Below are 13,430 nucleotides of genomic sequence, written 5' to 3'. Positions count from 1 at the left end.
CGAAATTGTGATCATCCCCTCACACAATCCACGCACAATTTTATCTTTAAGCATAGAACATTGCCCTGAGAAATAGATATCAGTGGTACTGATATCTGCAACTTTAACTGCAACTTGACTAAATTCTGCTTAATCTCGCTTCTGCTGAAGCAGCTGGTTTGCAAACATGTCCACGCATGTCAAATATCTGTCTATAAAATTTCAGTTAACTCCATAAAGAAACCATGCCCAGGAGGCTGCATTTAATTCTTGGGTTTAGTTAGGAATCTCCAGCGAATTATAAGATTGAGCTACGTGCATCCAGAACATATTTACCACAGTTCTCCTCGGGAAAGCATTTCTTCCTTTGGCACAATAATGGAAAAAGATGCTTCGACGGCCCGTTGTGAGAATATGTCAATTTCTGTTCTCCCTGCAGGGCTGGCGAACGCAATTTAGTTCCGAGTCAGGTTGAAGACCTGGACGTCGAATTTGGAAAGGGAGCGGAAGCGGCAGCAGCAAAGGAATTGGGTAAAGAATCTTTCGGCTTTTGGAAGTAAGGGTGGCAAAAGGTTGACAACAGCATCTGGGGATATTGTGCAATGGAACTGACACATACCAAGGCACGAGGAATGTGTATTTAGAATCGCCCATTTCTTTGGGACAAAGCCAACATATCCGTAAAGTGGATCCATAACGGTTCATGAAACCAAATCAAAGTGCATTGTGCACTCAGTCTGCCCGGAAGCTGCTTGTACAGTGTAATTAATTGATTGATGGGACTGAAGCTATAGAGAATGCCTTTATCTCTCTCCTGACTTCCCGACCGTCTGGATAACCACATGAAGCAAAGGAAGGAAGTCCCTTACAATTGTCTTCATTAAAATCGGACTTAACAAAAATAAATCCAATTGATGTAGCCACCACCTACCCCCCTCCCCGACCCAATTAAACATTTCACCTGGGCAATCCTTGTTGGGAGATCTCAATTTTTATTCAACGTAAGAAGTAGGGGGGCAGGAGGAGGCCATTTGGCCCCTTAGCCTGCTTTGCTCTTCGACAAAGCCGTGGCTGAGGTCATTGTGGTCTCAACTCCATTTTTGCCGCCTGCCCCCGTAACCCTTGACCTCCCCCCCCTTGCAGATCAGAAATCTGTCTAGCCCAGACTTGATTATATTCAAAGACCCAGCCTGGGTAGAGAATCCAGAGATTAATGATATCTTGAGGGAAGAAATTTCTCCTCATATTTGCCGTAAATAGGAGACCCCTTGGCCGGATTGTCCGTTTCAGAGACGAAGTGCTGATGCTGGGGCTGAATCGATGGTGTCCTATGACCACGGAAGCTGCGCCTGTCCCGGAGAAATTCAGGATCTGTTAATGGGTTAGCACTGGTGCCACGTGAAATTCCAATTAAAAACGGCATCTGATTGGCCAGGTTTGGGACTGGCACTTGAGAGGCTAACAAGTTGTAGCAACATATCAGCACTCCACTCCCCACACACCCATTCCAGCCAACAAAAATGGCAGCACGAAGAGTAGATGTGGAACTCGAGACCCTGCTGGACGCCATGGAGGAGAGGCGGGGCACCCTGGACCCCGGGTGGGAAGGAGACTGTACCCGTAGCCGGACACCGGGCCTAGACAGAGCTCGTGAACGCCGTGGGCCCCACTGCCAGTACTGGCCAGCAGTGCTGGAGAAAACTGCACAACCACCTCAGGGCGGCCAGGGTGAGTAACCAGCACCATACCCTGGCACCAACCCCTGTCCCACTCACCTCTAACCCCCCCCCCCCCCCCCCCCCCCCCCCCCCCCCACCAACCAACCGGAGGGTAACAAAAACCCCACCCATTGGCAGTCTGCTTACACCACCCTGCGCCACATAAGCACCCATACCACCCACCATGGCCGGGTGCGCTGTTGAAAAAGGTCACCAGCTTGAGGGGAGGGGCAGCATGCGCAACCATGGCTTACTGTGGGTGGTCTGTGGGGTGTGCAGCAAGGTTGCTGCTTTGCAGGCTGTGGCAATGACAGCCCGTGCTTGGCCACCTCAGTCAGAGAGATCACCCCAACGCCACGGTCCATCCCCTAGTCACCCACCGCTACTCCCCCCCCCCCCCCCGACCCTCGCACATGCCTGCTGCCCCCACCCAGCCAGCAATGCCAGCGTCAGGACTGGTTAGCGCTGCTGCCTCACGGCTTCAGGGTCCTGGGTTCAGTTCTAGCTTTGGGTGTGGAGTCTGCACGTTCTCCCCGTGTCTGCATGGGTTTCCTCCGGGTGCTCCGGTTTCCTCCCAAAGTCCAAAGGTGTGCAGGAGCATAAATAAGCGAGATAGTCAACATCTTTTCCCAAAGGTAGAGGAGTCTAGAACTAGAGGGCATAGGGTTTAAGGTGAGAGGAGAGAGACACAAAACGGGAAATCTTTTCACAGAGGGTGGTGATCACCTGGAACGGCTGCCAGAGGCCGTGGTAGATGCGGGTACAATCTTGTCTTTCAAAACGAAGTGAGAGGGCAGCACGGTAGCACAGGGGTTAGCATTGCTGCCTACGGCACTGAGGACCCGGGTTCGAATCCCGGCCCTGTTTCACTGTCCATGTGGAGTTTGCACGTTCTCCCCGTCTCTGTGTGGGTTTCACCCCCACAATCCGAAGATGTGCAAGGTAGGTGGATTGGCCACGCTAAATTGCCCCTTAATTGGAAAAAAATAATTGGGTATTCTAAATTTTTTTTTAAAAAATTTAAAAATAAGAAGTGAGACAGTCACATAGGCAGGGTGGGTATAGAGGCCAAATGCGGGCAAGTGGGACTAGCTTAGTGATAGAAACTGGGCGACATGGACAAGTTGGGCCGAAGGACCTGTTTCCATGCTGTAAACATCTATGACTCATAGAACATAGAACAGTACAGCACAGAACAGGCCCTTCGGCCCTCGATGTTGTGCCGAACAATGATCACCCTACTTTAAACCCACGTAACCCGTATACCCGTAACCCAACAATCCCCCCATTAACCTTACACTACGGGCAATTTAGCATGGCCAATCCACCTAACCCGCACATCTTTGGACTGTGGGAGGAAACCGGAGCACCCGGAGGAAACCCACGCACACACAGGGAGGATGTGCAGACTCCACACAGACAGTGACCCAGCCGGGAATCGAACCTGGGACCCTGGAGCTGTGAAGCATTGATGCTAACCACCATGCTACCGTGAGACTCGATGAGGTTAGGTGGACTGGCCACGATCCCTTAGTGTCTAAAAGGTTAGGTGGGGTTAGTGGGTTTCAGGGATAGGGTGGTGTGGGCTTAAGTAGGGTGCTCTAAGGGCAGCACGGATGCGCAGTGGTTAGCACTGCTGCCTCATGGCGCCGAGGTCCCAGGTTCGATCCCGGCTCTGGGTCACTGTCCGTGTGGAGTTTGCACATTCTCCCTGTGTCTGCGTGGGTTTTGCCCCCACAACCCAAAGATGTGCAGGGTAGGTGGATTGGCCACGCTAAATTGCCCCTTAATTGGAATAGGGTACTCTTTCCAAGGGTTGGTGCAGACTCGATGGGCCGAATGGCCTCCTTCTGCACTGTAAATTCTATGGTCTGTGATCTAGCCCATGGTCACGCCTGTGGGGACATGACCTACCGCCGCTCTCTCTCTCAGCAGCTACTGTGCCTGCCTCTATATTTATGAAACCACAAGGGAACTCGCTTTCGGTAATTCCTCCTGGCGAAGGCAGAACATCGCAGGAGACCCGGAGAGTACCGGGACGGGCCCGTTAATGATATGCCAACGCCGTTTACTATACATGCAGTGTAGAACGCATTCATGTCATTGTCGAGGCACCGGAGCTTGGCATTCCGTCTGGCTGACGCGAGATTCTCCGCCCAATCGTTTCCTGATTCCGAGTCGGCTGACTGAGAATCCCGCCCCATAATTATAAACGGTGACTTCTCGATCCAGACTCTCCCATGAGGGGGAACGACCTCTCAGCATCTATCTTGTCAATTCCCCCCTCCCTCAAAATCTTATATGTTTCTCTAAGATCTCCTCTCATTCTTCTAAACTCCAATGGGTATCGACCCAACCTGTTCATGAGGCAACGTCCTCGCCCCAGGAATCGGCCCATTGAACCTTCTGTAAACTGCCTGCAATACGAGGACATCCCTTCTTAAGTAAGGGGACCAAAACTCTGAGCAATACTCTAGGTGCGGTCTCACTAATATCCTCTAAAGTTGCAGCAAGGCCTCCCTACTTTTATGCAACCCACCCTTACAATAAAGGGCAACATTCCATTTTGCCATTCTAATTACTTGCTGTTCCTGCACACTAACCCAGGCATTGGGGGCGCGAACCGCGGGTGGGTTGTGGGCGGGTGTCGGGAGGATCGCGTAGCCATTCGTTGCACAAATCCACACGCAACAACAGCAGCCGGCTTTTAATATTCCGGCTGCAAGCGGCCTTCAAAATGGCCGCGAAAGGCAGCACGGTGGCACAGTGGTTAGCATTGCTGCCTACGGCGCTGAGGGCCCGGGTTCGAATCCCGGCCCTGGGTCACTGTCCGTGTGGAGTTTGCACAATCTCCCCGTGTCTGCGTGGGTTTCACCCCCACAACCCAAAGGTGTGCAGGCTAGGCGGATTGGCCACGCTAAATTGCTCCTTGATTGGAAAAAATAATTGGGTACCCTAAATATTTTTAAAAATGGCTGCGAACATGTAAAGAAAATGCGGCCGCACTGCGCATGCGTGCCAGATCATCGGTGCGCATGCACAAAACTATGCGCATGTGGGTCAGTGATCGGGCATGCATGCGCAGTGCGGCCGCTTTTTTTTTAATGGTCGCAGCTTTTTTTTACAAGTTCGGGGGAGTTTTATTCATTTTATTTTATTCATTTTTTTTCCATTTATTTTATTCACTTTATTTTTATCTTTTTTTACAAGTTCGGGAGGGGGGGGGTTTATTTGATATAATTTTACAGGAAAATATGCAGAACTTTGGATGGATGGAGACTCCATATTTTCTGACACCGGAAGGCTTCATCAGTATCCAACAGGTTCCATTGGAGGGGGCTGTACGAGGGCCAAAGGTACGCAAAATAATTTCCTCCATTTTTGTCAGCAGCAAACAAGGTAAGAGAAAATAGTGGGTCGCGCAGGTCGGCTGGCGTAGGTCGCGCAGGTCAGCCGGCGTAGGCCGCGTAGGTCAGACGGCGTGGGTCGCAAAGGTCGGCATGCGCAAGGCGGCCAAATTTTGTTTACCATGTTCGCGGAATGCGCATGTGCGCTGATCATTGCGCTCGCATGCACAATGCGGCTGAATTTTTTTTTTAACATGTTCGCGGCCGCTTGCAGCTGACGTTATGAAAAGCCGGCTGCTGCGCGGGGATTTGCACGAACGGTAGCGCTGCCGACAACAGCTCCGTGACCCTCCCGACACCCGCCCGCTGTTCTTTGAAAAACACTGATATTGAGGATTAGGGAGTAGGGAGGCCTTGCTGCAACTTTAGAGGATATTAGTGAGACCGCACCTAGAGTATTGCTCAGAGTTTTGGTCCCCTTACTTAAGAAGGGATGTCCTCGTATTGCAGGCAGTTTACAGAAGGTTCAGTGGGTCGATTCCTGGGGCGAGGACGTTGCCTCATGAACAGGTTGGGTCGATATCCATTAGAGTTTAGAAGAATGAGAGGAGAGGATTGAGGTGCTGGGGGTGATCGGAGAGGACCAGACAGTGTTCGGGGAAGCAGCTGTCGGCAAATATATGGAAGCTGCTTAATGCCATTATGATGTCCTCGGAGGGTCAGGAGGTGGAAGTTGTGGTGGCAATGTACACGGAGAAGGCGTTCAACCGCGGTGAATGGGTGTATCTGTTGGAGATGTGTCGGTTCGGGTTTGGGCAGGGCTTTGGGTTCGGCTGCTGTACAAGGCTCCTAAGGTTAGTGTTCGAACAAACAGGATTAGTTCAGAGTACTTTGGGCTACACTGGGGGACGAGGCATGGGTGCCCACTCTCCCCACTGCTTTTTGCCCTGGCATTAGAACTGTTGGCAATGGCGCTTAGGGTGCGGAGGGGGATTGAGTGGAGAGGGGTCGAGCACATCTGTATGCAGATGACCTTCTCTTGTACATTTCGGACCCGGCTGGGAGTTTTGATAGGATCATGGGGAACCTGGGTGAATTTGGCTGCTTTTCGGGGTATAAATGGAATATGGGGAAAAGAGAGGTGTTCCCAGTTAATGCTAGGGGAGAGGAGAGGGGGCTGCGGCCAAACTTTCGCTATCTGGGATACAGCTGGCGCAGAGTTGGGCCCAGCTGCATAAACTTGGCCCTACTGGTGGAGGTGATGAAGGTGGATTCCAGGAGGTGGGATGTGCTGCCACTGTCTTTGGCAAGACGCTGCAGACGGTGAAGATGACGGAACGACCGAAAATTCTGTATGTGTTTCAGAATCGCCCCATTTTTGTTCCCAAGTCCTTTAGAAAGGAGAATGGGCTTGTCTCAAGGGATTTGAACCCGGGGTCCCCAGAGGTTGACTCTGGGTCTCTGGATGACTTGTCCAGCGACAATACCGCTACACCGCTGCCTCCCTGTGGGTGCCTGTCATGTGATGAAACCTCCAGGAATATATTTAATCACAGTTGGTAACCCTAACAGGCACAGTGTGAACTTTTAGACCCAAAGCTTAAACATGGGATAGAGAGCGGATGTGCTGTAACATTCTATGCCAGAAGAGGCCGGATGTTGTTGACTCAGCCTCACAAGACAGTAGCGCCAATTAGCTGGATGCCACATCTGGACCATGTCAAGCTTCCAGTCAACAGCATGATGCTTTTCTGCAGCTGGATCCTTCCAAGTCACCAGGAGACATCTGCCACATCAAGGAGTCCACAGTATTGTTTGCATAACAGGCATGTGCCAACCACTTACTTTGCTGGGGGAGGGGAGGCTGCCACTTTTGCCCCTATCCCCACTGAACAAAGCAACAAATGGGACAGGTCGAGGGGCTTTCAGCAGACGGAAGGGTTTTCTTTTGTGGAAAGAATAAAGAACAAAGAAAAGTACAGCACAGGAACAGGCCCTTCGGCCCTCCAAGCCTGTGCTGATCATGATGTTCTAACTAAAAACAAAACCTTCTGCCCTGACTCAGTCCGTATCCCTCTATTTCCTCCTTATTCATGTATCCATCCAGATGCCTCTTAAATGTTGCTAATGTGCTGCTTCCACCACATCCTCTGGCAGCGCATTCCAGGCACCCACCACTCGCTGTGTGAAAACCTGACCCCTGTACATCTCCCTTACATTTCCCCCTCTCACCTTGAACCTCTGCCTCCATGTAATTGACACTTTCACCCTTGGAAAAAGCCTCCGACTGTCTACCCTCTCTGTGCCTCTCATAATTTTGTAGACCTCTCCTCAGCCTCGGTCTTTCCAGTGAAAGAGGTGCTTTTAGGCACGACAAACCCTTCGGCCTTCACGGTGAGAAGGAGGGGTGGGGTGTTTACTCAGTTAATGTTTAGGTGGTAAGTGACCTCAGGGATGTCTAAATGCAGATCAATGGCATTAATCCAGGAAACAGCCACAATGCCATCATTTTGTGGCAAACCATGGCACCTGCATCATTTAAAGTGGATGAAACATTGTTTGGATGGTTCTTATGAAAACAGCACTGTCCACTGCATCCATTGCTGCGGACCACACAGAGAAAACCCGAATGGATGAGTCTCAACACCCTTCGCGTCCATTTGCCATTATTCATTTACTATTTGCCCTTCAAAAAGAGGGTCCCGGGCAAAGGTGGAGAAAACGAGAATGGTGGTGCCAAAGGACAAGAGTTGTACATACTGGAACAGAGGTGAGGCGATGTTTGCCAAAACTGAGGCAAGGAGAACAGCCTCTCCCACCAACCAGAAGCGGCCAAGGAAGCGACCAGTGCGTGTGAAGCCCCTCGAATCTGGAGACTATGCACCAGAGTTCAAGTACCTCAGGAGGGTGGTAAAGGCGAGTAGCATAACGCTCAGGTGACAGGTCCCACCCTCTGACCGTCCCAGTATTCTCCGACACAGCACCTTTTGAGCTCATTCTTCCCTCTGCAGAAACCTCCTCACGTCCCCCTTTCAGTAACCCACTCACACCCCCAATTCTGCGTCATCCCACACCCATGCCTCCCAGTCAGGCTCCACAGACATTGGAGATAATGTTTCGAATCTGGATGACCCTTTGTCGTAGCTTTGATAAAGAATCACCCAGACTCTAAACGTTCGCTCTGCTCTCTCTGCACAGATGCTGTCAGACCTGCCGAGATTGTCCAGCTTTTTCTGTTGATGTTTCAGATTCCAGCATCCGCAGTAATTTCTAATCCAATGTTCAAAAGCCTCAAAAGATGCAATCTTAGTCTGGGATTCATTTAGTAAACTTGCTTGTGTTTGTTTCCCAAAGGGATCATAACACTGTTTTGTTCCATAAAATAGCTACACCAAAATAGCTGTGGTCTGAAATTTCTGCTAGGCTCAGTGTGTTTTATTCGACCCACTTAAGTGCGCATGACAATGTATCCATTCCAACGATTTTCAATGGATCCATTCCGATTCGCGAGATGAGGCCAGTGGCTGGACCCTGTTCTGATGACACATTTGGGGCTGGATTCTGGGTTTCAGGGACTATGTCCCCACGCTGTGGCCAATTGGATTGCAAACCTACCCTGCACATCTTTGGGTTGTGGGGGCGAGACCCATGCAGACAAGGGGAGAATGTGCAAACTCCACACGGACAGTGACTCGGGGCCGGTGACCGTCTGTGTAGAGTTTGCACGTTCGCCCCGTGTCTGCGTGAGTTTCCTTCCACAGTCCAAATATGTGCAGATTAGACAGGGTTACGGGGATAGGGCAGAGGGAGCAGGCCGAGGTAGGGTGCTCTTTCAGAGGTTCGATGCAGACTTGATGGGCCGAATGGCCTCCAGCTGCACTGTACGGATTCTTGTGCTTCTCTGGGGTGAAAATTGAGGCTGATGACTAATGCAAAGATTTTTGCAAGAGCTAATCAGGGAGGTGGGGGAGTTAACTTATACCCTGGATATGAGCTAAGGCATGAATTTTGGCGCCGAATAATATGGGGTCCAGTGTCAGTACGTCCTTTCTCATGTAAGGAGACCAAAACTGAACACAATACTCCAGGTGTGGCCTCACTAACACCGTATACAATTGTAGCATAACCTCACTAGTCTTAAACTCCATTCCTCTAGCAATGAAGGACAAAATTCCATTTGCCTTCTTAATCACCTGTAAACCAATTTCTGTGACTCATGCACTAGCACACCCAGGTCTCTCTGCACAGCGGCATGCTTTAATATTTTATCGTTTAAATAATAATCCCGTTTGCTGTTATTCCTACCAAAATGGATAACCTCACATTTGTCAACATTGTATTCCATCTGCCAGACCCTAGCCTATTCACTTAACCTATCCAAATCCCTCTGCAGACTTCCAGTGTCCTCTGCACTTTTCGCTTTACCACTCATCTTAGTGTCATCTGCAAACAGGCGATACAGGCTGTGTTCCATAGAATAAAATCCCTTTAATGCAGATGGCAGCAATTCGGCCAAGCAGGTCTGTGTTGACCCTCTGAAAGAACACCCTACCGGCCCACTCCCCCGCCACCCCCCCACCACCGGCCCTATCCCCATAGCCCCACCTAACCTGCACATATTTGGACACTGAGGAACGAGTTTAGCATGTTCAATCCACCTAACCTGTGCATCTTTGGACCGTGGGAGGAAACCGGAGCACCCGGTTTTAACCCTTAGCAAGCAGTGTCTTCCTATTTAGTTTTGAATGGTAGACATCAGGGACAACACGTCTATTACTGTTCTGGCTTCAGGCTGGGTAACAGAAAATATAGCCAGCGGTGCCAGTTCTAATTAATGAAAGCCCATTTGTAACATGCCACTTACCCCTCCAAAATTGGACCAGTAGCTAAGAAGCTCAGGACAAAAATGGGCAGCACGGTGGCGCAGTGGGTTAGCACTGCTGCCTCACGGCACCGAGGTCCCAGGTTCGATCCCGGTTCTGGGTCACTGTCAGGTGTGGAGTTTGCACATTCTCCCCGTGCTTGCGTGTGTTGCACCCCCACAACCCAAAAGATGTGCAGGGTAGGTGGATTGGACACGCTAAATTGCCCCTTAATTTGGAAAAAATGAATTGGGTACTCTAAATTTATTTTTAAAAATGATGAAGAAAAATAATATATACACATGGGGCTGGAGTTTTCCGGACCTTCCTGCCTGCAGGATCTTCCATCCTGTTGATGGTGACTCCCGCCCCCTCCATGGCCTGCTTCCCAGTGGAGGGTGCAAGCCATGCAAAACCCTGCAGACATCAGCGGGTCTGGAAGATCCCGCCAACGACCGATGGGGACGCAACAAGAGAAGACGGAGAGGAGATTTGACAGGGATGTTCAAAATCATGAGGGGGGGGGGTCTAGACAGAGTAGAGAGGGCGAAACTGTCCCCACTCATGAAAGGATCGAGAACCAAGAGGACACAGGTTTAAAGTAATTGGCAAAAGAAGTAAAAACAGATATGAGGAAGACTATTTCACGTTGGGGTCTGGAATACACTGCCCGACAGCGTGGTGGGAGCAGATTCAATTGAGGCATTCGAGAGGTAATTAGCTCATTTGAAAAGAAACATTCTGCGGCAGTACGGGGAGGAGGCTTGAGAAATGCTCTGATGGCCACGATGGGCTGAATGGCCTCCTTCTGCATTGTAACAATTCTGAGATTCTGTAGTCGAAAGATAGAAGAAAAAAATGGGAAAGTGAATCTGTAAAGGGATTTTAAAAAAAAGCCAAGCATAATTAAAATGCTTCAAATATTATATTCAAATACAATCACATTTTAGCGTTAATCTTTGTAGCTGCGGGTTTATACTGTAGGAATAAACTCTTGCCCTTATTAATTAGCATAATTTCTGTAATAATACACGGAGACAATCATTTTTTGCCAAACCTGTAGTTGAATGGTTAATTACATCCCTTTTAGCAAAAACAAAAGTTAGTAATTTTATGTAAAAGAATTGCAGTTTATTAGTGATATTAACATTACAGACCAAAGGGAAAAGTACATAGTTATCATCAGAGACTACAACCAATTGTAACAGGTTGATGTCAATGCTCATGAAACAGATTGGAAAAAATTTACAGTGAGACATAATTTTGGCATTTTAGCAACAGAGGTTTTTGTTTTACAGCGGTAACATTTATATGAACTTGGCAAATACAGTGCAGGAGGCCATTCGGCCCATCGAGTCTGCACCGACCCACTTAAGCCTTCACTTCCACCCTATTCCTGTAACCCAATAACCCCTCCTAACCTTTTTTTGGTCACTAAGGGCAATTTATAATGGCCAATCCACCTAACCTGCACGTCTTTGGACTATGGGAGGAAACCCACGCGACACGGGGAGAACGTGCAGACTCCGTAGACAGTAACCCTGTGGGGAATCGAACCTGGGACCCTGGCGCTGTGAAGCCACAGTGCTACCCACTTGTGCTACCGTGCTGACCAAATGCTGTAGATGTTACATGAGAGGTCCTGTGGTGCAATGGGTAGCATCTCTGTTGCTGTGTCGAAGGTTCGAGTCCCAAGCCCGGAGCTGATGGTCAAGGAAGGTACGTTCATAACGCGGCCAAACAGGTAGCGTATCAACATGAGAAATCCTTTCAACGCAGGCCAATTGTGGGCGCAAAGAGCAGGAGAGATTCCTGGTCCGCCATGGGATGGAAAGAAAGTTGGAGCTTCTACTATCACTATCCGTAGCTGCAGGCACAGAACGGAAGTGGATGTTGCCGTAGCAAGTCAGAAACCCAGAGTGAACTGTAACACGCCACCACTCCGATGTAACATACGGTAACTTAAGAGTTCATTAGTGAGGATCCCCAACCATGCTAAAAGCATTACAAACTTTCCATTTTTACGACACATTTGCAACTGTAAGTCCCATACCCCTTAAAGGCGATCTGTACCTTAAATGTGACCAAACTAACACATTCCTCTAGGGAATTTTAAAATAAGTGTTTGCTTTCCTTTAGGAACAAAACAGAAAGTGCTGGAAGCCCACAGCACGATCATCAGTCAAAAGGTCCCGCCCAAAATATCTACATATCTTTCTTTCCTGATGCTGAGTAACCAGATATATATTTCCAACAGTTTTCGTTCTGATTTCCAATGACTTGTCCAGAAAACTTATACATTGTTATTTAAAAATAATACAGGCTGCTGTGCTGATACATTGAAATCATGAGAGGATAACTTAACCCGATCCTGGTCCTGATTCCAAAGTGGCAATTTTGTTAACATTACGAAGGCAGGGCAGCACGGTAACGCAGTGGTTAGCACTGCTGCCTCACGGCACCGAGGTCCCAGGTTCGATCCCGGCACTGTCCGTGTGGAGTTCGCACATTCTCCCCTTGTTTGTGTGGGTTTCGCCCCCACAACCCAAAGATTTGCAGGGTACGTGGATTGGCCACGCTAAATTGCCCCTTAATTGGAAGAAATGAATTGGGTATTCTAAAATTAAAAAAAAAACATTATGAAGGCTAATAAGTCAATTAAAAAAAATAGGGAACAAAACTGTGATAAAACCAAACTGGAAAAGGTCTGGTAATCGAATCGCTGCTTCCGGCATGTAACAGCTTTAAGACGTTTTAACTGACAGAGTTGAACAGCTACAGGTCGGATAGTGTTTGTTCCCTGCTCTTCATTGTAATGCCCTTTGCGGAGATTGCTGAAAGCATACCTCCTAAATTAAAATGTTGACAGAAAATTGGGCTTTCACAAGAGAAAATAAACGTCATTAGGCAATGTCATCTTAAATTTTCGTGAGCCGTTTTCCAGAGCAAGTCTCTGCGATGCAGGCTGCCACTGCTCGAGAGGTATGATAACCTTTCAACCTTGCACAATGTCGGTGCGGCGCTGTGTGCACCGCTTGGATTTCTTTTGTGGGCTTGAATTGGAACCAATGGCCTTCGCTACAATACTAGAAAAGTGTTGAGGTTATTTTAATTCCTTTGGAAAACGTAAACCCGGTGGGGCTAGGGTAGAGAGGGATTCGTCGACTTAAAAGAGAATTCCTGTTTTTGTCACGATTGATTCTGTTAAGCTGTGCAGCTACGCCAGTGACATGTTGAGGCGTTTCACTTTGCCATTCTGGAGCTATAATTCAATTTATAATTACACAGCTTGCTCACCAAATGATGCCTCCGGCCTATCCGTCAGGTAGCCAATGTCAAACAAGATTACAAGTCATTAATAGTTAGTTAATAAGAGGGAGTTAAGTGCAGTTGTTACAGACAACATGTTAGCAAAGCAAAATATCCAGCTACTACTCAAGCTCAATGATGCTTGCTCAATTATTTATTACTGCATTAATCTATCATCCTAAAAGACTTAGTGGCCGCCTTTACTTAGATTCAAG

At 48.7% G+C, this 13,430-nt stretch overlaps 1 protein-coding gene across 1 annotated transcript in view; it reads left to right on the top strand.

The window, feature by feature from the left end:
• The first annotated feature begins 363 nt into the window (after nt 1-363).
• prdm8 (PR domain containing 8) overlaps nt 364-13,430 on the top strand; it is a 120,760-nt gene continuing 107,693 nt past the window's right edge. The window contains exon 1 of the mRNA XM_038782810.1: nt 364-510. The gene's annotated coding sequence lies outside the window, so the exon portion shown is untranslated. The remainder of the gene's footprint in view (nt 511-13,430) is intronic.

This window comes from Scyliorhinus canicula, chromosome 22, assembly GCF_902713615.1.
Source record: "Scyliorhinus canicula chromosome 22, sScyCan1.1, whole genome shotgun sequence".
In the NCBI taxonomy this organism is placed as follows: Eukaryota; Metazoa; Chordata; class Chondrichthyes; order Carcharhiniformes; family Scyliorhinidae; genus Scyliorhinus; species Scyliorhinus canicula.
Note: the sequence above shows the minus strand (reverse complement) of the source record. Positions and strands in the feature narration are given on the sequence as shown.